General features: G+C 41.3%; 1 protein-coding gene across 3 annotated transcripts in view; it reads right to left on the reverse strand.

Moving 5' to 3' along the window:
* LOC138624714 (inactive ubiquitin carboxyl-terminal hydrolase 53-like) overlaps window positions 1–7,176 on the reverse strand; it is a 31,438-nt gene extending 24,262 nt beyond the window's left edge. For 2 of the 3 annotated variants that reach the window (XM_069705147.1, XM_069705145.1), the window contains exon 1: window positions 6,726–7,176. The gene's annotated coding sequence lies outside the window, so the exon portion shown is untranslated. Of the gene's footprint in view, window positions 1–6,569; window positions 6,688–6,725 lie in introns of those variants that run through there. The other variant, XM_069705146.1, reaches the window with a different exon arrangement.
* Between the last annotated feature and the right edge of the window lie 2,409 nt (window positions 7,177–9,585).

Consider the following 9,585-nt stretch of genomic DNA (forward strand, 5'->3'; position numbering starts at 1 on the left):
ATCACCAACACACTGAGCAGAATCTGCAGTGAATGTGCATTGTGCACCTACGAAAGCAGGGCTGAACACAGGACTACCTAGAGAGGTTTGATGGATGAGTGTGTTTGTGCTGAGCGAGGCAGGGGGAGCCGTGTCTAGGTTATTACATTAGTGAATGCCTCAAGAGGCCCACATCCCCACAACCTGGAAGTTTGGATATGTTCATTGGGATTTTCACAAGTTATTATTTTTTATGCTTTCCTAAATGGTGACAAAGCCCGTCATGGCAAACTGAAATCGTGTTGGAGTAGAGACACCTCCAGCCCCATAAAAGTACAACGAAGCAACAACGCGCAACATGGATTCATCCTTTTATAGACCCCAACACCTAAAACACAGTCTCAAAGAATAAACCTCAAACGCTTTGTTATTCAGAGCGAGGACAAAAAAAAAAATACTGCCCTACTTAACACAAACAATGAAACTTCCCTCTTGTGACAGTCTCCAGAAGCAGAAAAAGTTTCAGCCAAAACCTGTTGGACAGCACTGCCATCCTGGTATTTTAGGAATCCTCGGTGGATAAAGATGTCGCAGCAATTACAGCGGGTTTATGGCACAACCTCATGTTTAGTATCTACATTGTAGCATGACAATCATCTTCACATGATTCAACGAAACATGCTAATGCCTCTGCACTTTGCAACTGGGCTCCATAGCAACAGCATTCCTAAGCAATCACTTAAGCTCAGAGTTACTGAGGAAACGGCGCTTTTGGATTAGTTTCTGGAGTGGCGAGCGGGAAAACTGTCCGATCCACCTTTACCAGTGACATCGCACGACCTGAACGCCTCGGTGCAACCTTTAGGTCACATCTTGAGCCGTCTCCAGGAAAAAGCATGGACATCAACTTAAGTCAGCACGTCATGAAATGGAACAACAATTTCATGACTCGCATATCTCATATTGCACAATGACAACTGGAGAGCCTGGATACGTTTCAATAATGAATCATTCTTATGTTGTAATAGCATGATTATTATTCTATTCTTGCAAAATCGTGGTGTCAACAATCACTCCAGGTAAATTGACCGCTCATCTATGACATTTAAAGAAGGGTATCATATCAGCCATACCATACGCATTTAACAGCGAGTTAAAACAATGCCACATATCCTGGCGTAACATTATTCAATGTCAAGCTGATAGCATTGAGATTGGAGTCAGCGCATGTTGTATTGTGACATTGCTGACAACAGCAAGAGATATGGCTCTGCATTCATGGTCCTAGACATGTTATTGCATTACAGTGGTCCATTTGAAAAGCCTGCCAACTTCAGTTATGTTAACCAATCTTTTTGTCTGATCAAAAGTGGCACTTGCTGACTACAGTTCAATGATATGATGATTTTTAAAGATTATACTTTGCTGCGTAGGGGCAAAGAGCATCACTTTTAAAACACAGGGAAGTAATACATCTACTTAACAATAAGAAACATCATATTCACCGATTTTTCATTTACTTTTGTTTATGATGAGAACATTGCCGAGAAGAACTCAACAACTATTTCTGCACATCTCTTTTTGTTTTCCCCAGCCAAGGAAAAAAAAAAAAAAAAAAACATTTGAGGTCTATCAGAATGAACATAACACCTTTCATCTGACAACATCATGTGATAGACACCATGTCGTGTCTGCACTACAGGACACAAGCACATGTTTAGACATGAACTGGCTGAGCTGCAATCCAGAAAGGTTAAAGTGGCAAATACTGCACTGAAACTTTGAGCATGGACACACGTGAAAGAGCGAGGAGTTGGAAAGAATGAAGCACAAAGGTGGCTTGCCCACATTCTTACTGCGTTTCATATTGTGCTGTTGTAGAATTATATAATGAAAAACCTTTTCTCAAACATTTTAAACAGATCCTTCATAACCAATTTTAACTGTGAAATATCTGCTTTCTTGTTTATGAACGTGGGTGGAGAAAATGACGGAGCTGGCTGGTGACAATATTGTGCCGAAGCCAGGTTTACAACACTGTGTGATGCAAGCCCAGACGGCTGTTGTTGACACCCATCCTTTTCCAACTCGGAGTGGTGAATGAGTTTCTCCATGTCAAGGTTTTTTTTCTTTCTGGCTTCATGCCAACATATAACGACAGTGAGGCCATGTTGACACTCACCACTTCTTTGTTCAACACCAGTTTCTGTAGGTAGGTCTTATAAAGCAAGTAACTTACTTCAGTTCTCTCTTTAATAAATGTAACACTGGTGATCCTCTGCAATGAATGGCTCAGATGACCCTGCCTTTTTCAATTCAATTCAGCCATAAGCTGACACTTAGAACCACACACACACACACACACACACACACACACACACACACACACACACACACACACACACACACACACACACACACACACACACACACACACACACACACAGGAATGAAGCAAAGTTCAACTACCAGCAACAGTGACAGATCAAGATCAGTGTTGATAGGAGATAAGAGGAAATTAGGTCACAACTGCAGCCGAATGTAATATTCAGTGAGGTACAATTTTACAAAAGTGAAGCACGACACTCAAACGGTAAAAGCTACACTCGAAACGTCAGAACATATTAAAAATCATATACCAATAGGGATTCTATACGGAGTTTGGAAATGTATGTGCTTTAAGTCACAGTTGATAAATGTACATGTTAAATACTCTCGAGTGAAAAAGTGATCCAATTTCACTCAATGTCACTTGGTGTTATTAAATGCTGGTTGTTTTAACACAATTACAACATTTTTCATCTTTAAAGTGTGAATGGTGACTGCATTGTGCATCATACGCAGCTGATTGCTGAGGTGGGTTTTTTTTGTTGTTGTATACTGTATGAATATTTTCAAATTTTGTATTTAATCCGCGAGTATGAACCACACAAACTTCCAGTTACCTGGCCTCCCGATGGGGTTAACCCTAATCTTTTGTTCATAAACCATCTTTCACAGCAAAGAACATCAAACTGTCAAAACTACACCAACTACATCAATAAATAAAAATTAAATAGCAAAGAAGATAATCTAAAAAGTACTTTATTACCAGTATTCAGTGATGCGATATTAACTTCAAGATTAATTGAAAACAACAACGTAAGAACAACTAACTCTGAATTATGCCCTTACTGAATGTGCTTATGTAATATTATTTACTTATATTCATCTAAGAAGGAAGCACTGACAGAAACACTGTGGCTTGTTGTAAATTTACGTAGGTGAAAAACTAAGCAACGACCACTCTCACTGTATGATGGAAGTCTTGCCAGAGATGTAGTATAGAATCAAACAGAAGCTAAACAAAAGAAGTCAATTCCCGTTTTTCTCTCAGGAGCGCCACTGTAGGAAGTCCAGTCTTCCTTTGTAAACAAAGACTTTCACTCACTTGTCAAGCCAAGTCCAGGAATGACTCAATTTATTTCCCCTTGTCATGGGGAAAACACGAAAGCTTGCACCTTGGAGCGTCAGCCAAAAGAGCGTGTAGTGCATCAGCAGCTTTGACAAACCCGGGGAATCTGCAAAATGCAGACACATTTGACGTGAAGGCATAGGGAACCCAATGCTCTAATTTATCTATCAGTGATCTGTTGATGGATAGCTTCATTAACAATGATCCGATTGATCTCCTTTATATGGTAATGCCAAGAGCTGCTGATGAATCAATCTGCGGGAAATTGAGTCACACTAATTCAATGTCTTTGAGATGTGAAAATAGACACACACTGCCAGAACACCAGAGAGAGACAAGAAGCACTGGGAGGATAAAGAGGCCTTTATGGGGCAATTTAGCTTCACGCTCACGTCCTAATAATTCAAGAAAATAATTCTTTCCACAGCAGTTTTTTTTCAAAACCCCTAACTTGCTTACATTTGCTCAAGGGTAATATGCAGCCTTTAATTAATTCGTCATGGAAGAATTGCTTAATACAATATGACTTGCACAAGAACATGGGACAGCTTTCAGCCTCTCTACAACTTCTGAGCCTTCTTTTTCTCATTGCGGATCAATATATCGTTCCATCAGGCCGGTGCATTATACATCTTCATGACAGCCGAGTGGATCCTCCTGTTACTCCTCAACTGTGACTCACTGTTGATGAACGGCTTTCCTTCCCAGAGCTTGCGTCCAAAAGCAAGTAAACACTGCGCGTGTGCTCCCTCCGTGTGTTCCGCATTACATCTTGTTTTTAAGAAGAAACTTGTACATAATTCATTGCTAACTTCAGACAAATAACCTCAGAGCCATGTTGAGTCCTACTTGACGTCCTATGACACATCTTTTACACCTACACTTAAGTCGCCCACTGAGACACTTTTTTTTGGGGGGGGGGGGGTTTAAACCACACATGAACTTGAATTGCTGCCTGACAATGTAATTAGATGTCGTGTAAAATGTAAGTATACTGCTACTGGAGTGACGAGGACATAAATGTTTTAAGAAGAGCTTTTATGTAAACCAAGTTCTTTGAGAAACTATTTCTTTTAACATCTGGTTTGTGATTCATTAGCTCCATCTGGAAATTACCTGGGTGATGTTATGCTTACATTTGTGAGAAAGCAAAAAGTCTCTCAATGAATGGAGTAAAAACTGCTGAGCAAGGTCACATATTGTACTGTGTTTGTGGTTATGAATTGTAGTTTCTAAAGCTGCAGCATTCCTTCTGCCAGGTGTTCCTGTCAGAAATTGACTTGAGGGTTAGTTATCCAAATACCTCAACGGGACACAATGATCACTATGAGACAATTAAAAAGTGGACAATTACTGAAATTTTCCATGTCTTATTTTAGCCCTGGGTAAAAAAAAAATTATCTCCATTTCAGATGCAGCCCTGCAAACTTCTTAGAAAACTGACTCATGAGGTTAATGTAGGAATGAAGTCATATTTTTCTTATTTCTTCTCCAGTGTCGGCACAATATTTAAATGTTCTTGGATTTAACACACAGCTTCCCCCATTTCTTCCGTCACTCTGTTTATTTTAATTAAGCGTTAGGACTGGGTAAACACAGTCTGAGCATTTACGAAAGCCTCAGTCAAAGCAGCCCCTGCATGTACAACAAGGAGCAATAAAACGTGACCCCGCATGCTAAAAGCCTATAATAATGGTGAAATCTGATTGTACAATTCCCTCCAGATTGCAGACATGGTTTAAGACTTCGGGCAACAATGCAGCGGTCATTTCCTGTGTGGGCTTCCTGCTCAAGGGCTTGCGGCTTTCCAGCACACGGTCACCGTGTTCAACCCTGTGAAACTGAACAGGTCACCCCGCACCACGCTGAGTCACCCATTATTTCTTACTGCGTCCAACAGAGGAAGAGGGAGAACAAAAGCCGAGTTCCAGGATCCCACACTGAATAGAATCTGATTGAAATATAACATCCTCCCCTCCACTCTTACGATTGCTTCCTTAATGTCCCCTCCACTTGAAAACAGCTTGCCAAGAAATATCAAGAGTGATGATGACCAACAAACCCTGCTCCTCTTTTTTTTCCTTTTTTTTTTTCATCCTCAACTTTATTTATAATTAAATGAATTCAGTTTAAAATTACGTTTAAAGTCGCAAACCTCTGGGTTACGTTATTCATCCTCAAAAGCTGATCTAAGACCAAACGCACCGAGCGCACACACCACCCAATCAAAGTGCACGTATTCTAGGCAATCTGTTGCTCAACATGCTTACCAAAACAAAAGAGGTGAGAGAAGGCCTTGTGTCACAACTGGTTCTCCAGCATGCCTTTCACCAATCTTGTCAATGAATGTAAAATGTCCCACAAAACATCCTCATAAAAGGACGAGTGCGCGTGGTGTCTGTGAGGGCCGATGATCTCATGGCTTCATCACCACTGGGTTCAGGTCTGCTGCTCGGGGAGGTCTTAACACGGAAATCAATTCAAGTGGGAGAAACCAGTTCTGCACAGTGAGGTTCTGAAACGTGTGTTTATATATATATATACCTTTTGTTTTTTTTGTTTTTGTTTTTTTAAAGGCCTGCATAATTATGCAACACGAAACCTCTCTGCCCACAACCGAAACACATGACACTTGGTAGTTCGCTTGGACTGCTTGTTTTTCCTGACATGACACAACCGTAAGAGACCAAGGAACATTTTTACTTTTTTTTTTTTTTTACTTAAGGCATATTAATGTGCCAGTTAACACGCATTCCCGAACACTGAAGACATATCACGTAAAAAAAAAAAAAAATAAATAAAAATAAAAAAGATGAATCCGAGAGGAGCTGTCACAGCCTCGGTTTCCTTCAGCTCCATATTTGAATATTGAATGATCAACCTAACGCGGAGCTGCACACCGAGGGAGCCGCGCGCAACGACGCGAACGACTTTTTGTTGTTGTTGTTGTTGTTGTTTTGTTTTTTAAAGAAAACACCCACCGCAAAGTGTGACCAAATAATAAAAAAAAACAACCCCGCATATGTGACAAAACAAACCGCCCTGAGCTTTTAAACGCGCCCCACAACCGCGTCGTAATAACTTGACGAGCGCGCTAAGTGAAGCTAACGCCAGGCCTACCTGGTTTCCGACTTACCTGAGTTCCAGGTGAAACGACCGTTTCCGCCCCACCGTCCCTTGCTTGCAAAAAAAAAAACAACAACAACAACAAAAAAAACCAACTGTGAAAGTTTCGGCTACTACTTCTGCCAAACTTAAAAAATAAAATAAATTAAAAAAAAAACACACTCACCTCCGAGGGAATAACAGCTCACAAGTGCGGTAATATCCCCCCTTTTTTTTTTTTTTTTTTTAGTGTGCGCAGAGCAAGAGTTGGGAGTGTTTGTTTTGGTTGGTTTTGGTTGGTTTTTTTTGGTTGAGTTTCGAGGGAGAGAGAAGGAAGGAGCTGCGGAGTCCAAAGTAGTCGGCTCGTTTAAAAAAAAAAAAAAAAAAATGGGTTTCAAAGGCTGAGACGCTGGAAACTAAAACGCCGAGCAGACGACGAAGAGTTGTCTCACGCCGCTGAAACTTCTCTCTCTCCCTCTCTCCGCTCTTTCTGCCTTTTTTTTTTTTTTTTTTTTTTTTTGTGGTCCCGTATATTTTCCTCTCTTGAATTTTCCACTTCGGGACGCGGCAGCCGTCTCCGTCCGCTCGCGATCCCGCACTCTCCGGGTTGGAGGAGGAGGAGGAGGAGGAGGGAAGAGGAGGAGGGAGGAGGAGGAGGAGGAGGAGGAGTGCGTTTCTTTCTCCGCTGCGGTTCGCTTGATGCGCGGCGGTAGTGAGCAATGGTCGACTTCGGCACCTGAAATACTGGATTAGAGATGTTTTTCAGAGCTGAGATGTCAAACCCCGCCTCTTCGACACTGTATTTACTGCAGTCTGCCATGCTACTGTACACCGCTGCCACGGCCGCGGTGCGCGCACACGTGTATGCGCACCACGTGTATATACACGCGCGCACACGCGCACACATACATAAACACTCCGGTGTTTGCAGAGCGCCAACTCTTGCCTGGCAGGCTCGTTAATGTTGCTTTATGGTTGCCGGAGCTTGCAGTTTTGCAGCCCACTACAATGCGGAGTGGAGTTTACAACTCCTGCTGCTGCGCCACACGCATGCTTAAACAGGGGTTTTTTGGGGTCGTTGTTTTTTTTTTGTTGTTGTTGTTTTTTTTTTCTCCAGAAAACCTGGATTATCATTTAAAACGCATTTGAATATTAGACTTGTGTGGTTTCTTTATCTTGTCTGCAAACGGGGAGGCGAACTACAATAAAGCCGACAATTCCCAACAGAGTATCTGCACGCCTGCATATATGCAAATAAAGAATGTATTGCAGCAGAGTAGTGGCCGACGATCAAACGTACTTTTCAGGGGTCTTGACACGTTAACCTGCGTGGTTACACCCCAACAATGTGGTGAGAATTCAAACACTGATGATTATGAACAACTGGGAGTGGAGACAAGTCATGTAAGGCTCGTGTTACCCAAACACCATCTGCCTGATCCTGTTATATAAAGACAGCAAATGAAAGGAGTGTACAATTAAAGCTTTTCTCCCCCTCTTTTGAAGCAAGAGACTGCTGAGTGTAACAGCCCTGTCATGTTTCATGGCTCAAGCTGAGCCCGTTTTTAATTATATTAATTTGTTAAGTTGTTTGGATTGCTTCCAGAGCAGAGAGAGGCTATATATTATAGCCTATGGGATGCATATAAACAGCCCAGGTAATAACTTTTCAGCTCATGCCATGACTCTGGGCTATCCCGATCACAAAAGAGGACTATAAGCTATTTTACTATATTGTCGAAGTCCAGGGTTTGGCTAAAAAGACATGACTGATTGCACATGCAAACAATAATTTGTTTAGATCAGGGAGCATTTAACCAATTCATTTACGATGTCTACTTAATTCAGATAAAATACTGGGAGGAAATATATGTCAGTTTTGTGCCAGCTTCTCTGAAACCAATTATTTTAACCAGGCCGTAGGTCTAACAGGCTTTGTGTTTAAGAAAAAGAAAAAGAAAAAAATCTCTGTTTTCAAAACATCAGTCACTCATTAAGGCAGAGGAAACTATGCAGTGATGGAGTGTGCGCTCAGGGGTCACAATATATCAGCGTGGTCCAGCCTTTCCCCAGGAAGTACTTGAAAGGGCCCATTGACGAGACAATGCCATTTCCCCTAGCACACATTTCCCCGAGGGACATATAATGCTTCCTCTTAAAATATAAAAAAAAGTTTAAGAGTGTGGTAATAATCCGTTTGAGTGATGTGAGCGTTGATGATATTGTGAAAGTATGTAACTCATAATCCCATGTTTGTTCATTTTATAGGAAGATACTATACATGTTATTATTATATATAGGAAAATAGAAAAAAAAACAAGCAAACTTTCAAGAGTTCTGGAGGCTTGATGTTAAGACTATAAATAAATATACTTTTTAAACAGGATAAATAATGTACTTTGTGATCAGCGTGGTACTCAGAGCTCATATAGAGAGGATTCACATTATAATGTTGGGCATTCCCACATTGGCTGTAGGCCTCCTTGCTTTGAAGTGCTGCCGCCCAGTATCATGCACTCCCTATAAATTATGGATCAGACAGCTCAGAGAGATCAGGTCTTTAACAAGTTCCACAAATGTAAACTTTTCTTTCCTGACCTTGGTGGATAGCCTAGGAATCCAACTGCTGAATCTGACGATTTGTGCCGTGTCAGCATTATTGCCCTACTTTGAGTCAGAAGTCTAAAACTGTATCATTGCACTGACACAATATTCCCTTGCTGGCATGCACATTGAATGACTTCTGCAAAATTGTGGCTTGTTGGTTTTTGGATTCACGATTGTCCCTTGTCTACCCGTGCTCAGTGTTCGCTGTACTGTACTTTGCTTGTCTTGACAATTTAGCAAATGTTCAAAGACAAGAGAGAGTTTGGTTCTCTGTCTAAATTGCTGTGACATTAAATGGCTGTTGGTCTCAAATGTGAAAGCCCAGCAAACCACCGGTTTGATTCTGTTGTGAAGGTCTTTTAATTTGAGATTAATTATCAACCCTTTGCCAGCTCTGCAGGGAGACGGTGCACACAGTAAGTGCCCCACAGAGAGCCGGT

Source organism: Brachyistius frenatus, unplaced genomic scaffold, assembly GCF_029030835.1.
Source record: "Brachyistius frenatus isolate BFR_SWC_R1_liver_20210118 unplaced genomic scaffold, ASM2903083v1 Contig_54, whole genome shotgun sequence".
NCBI classification, from domain to species: domain Eukaryota; kingdom Metazoa; phylum Chordata; class Actinopteri; family Embiotocidae; genus Brachyistius; species Brachyistius frenatus.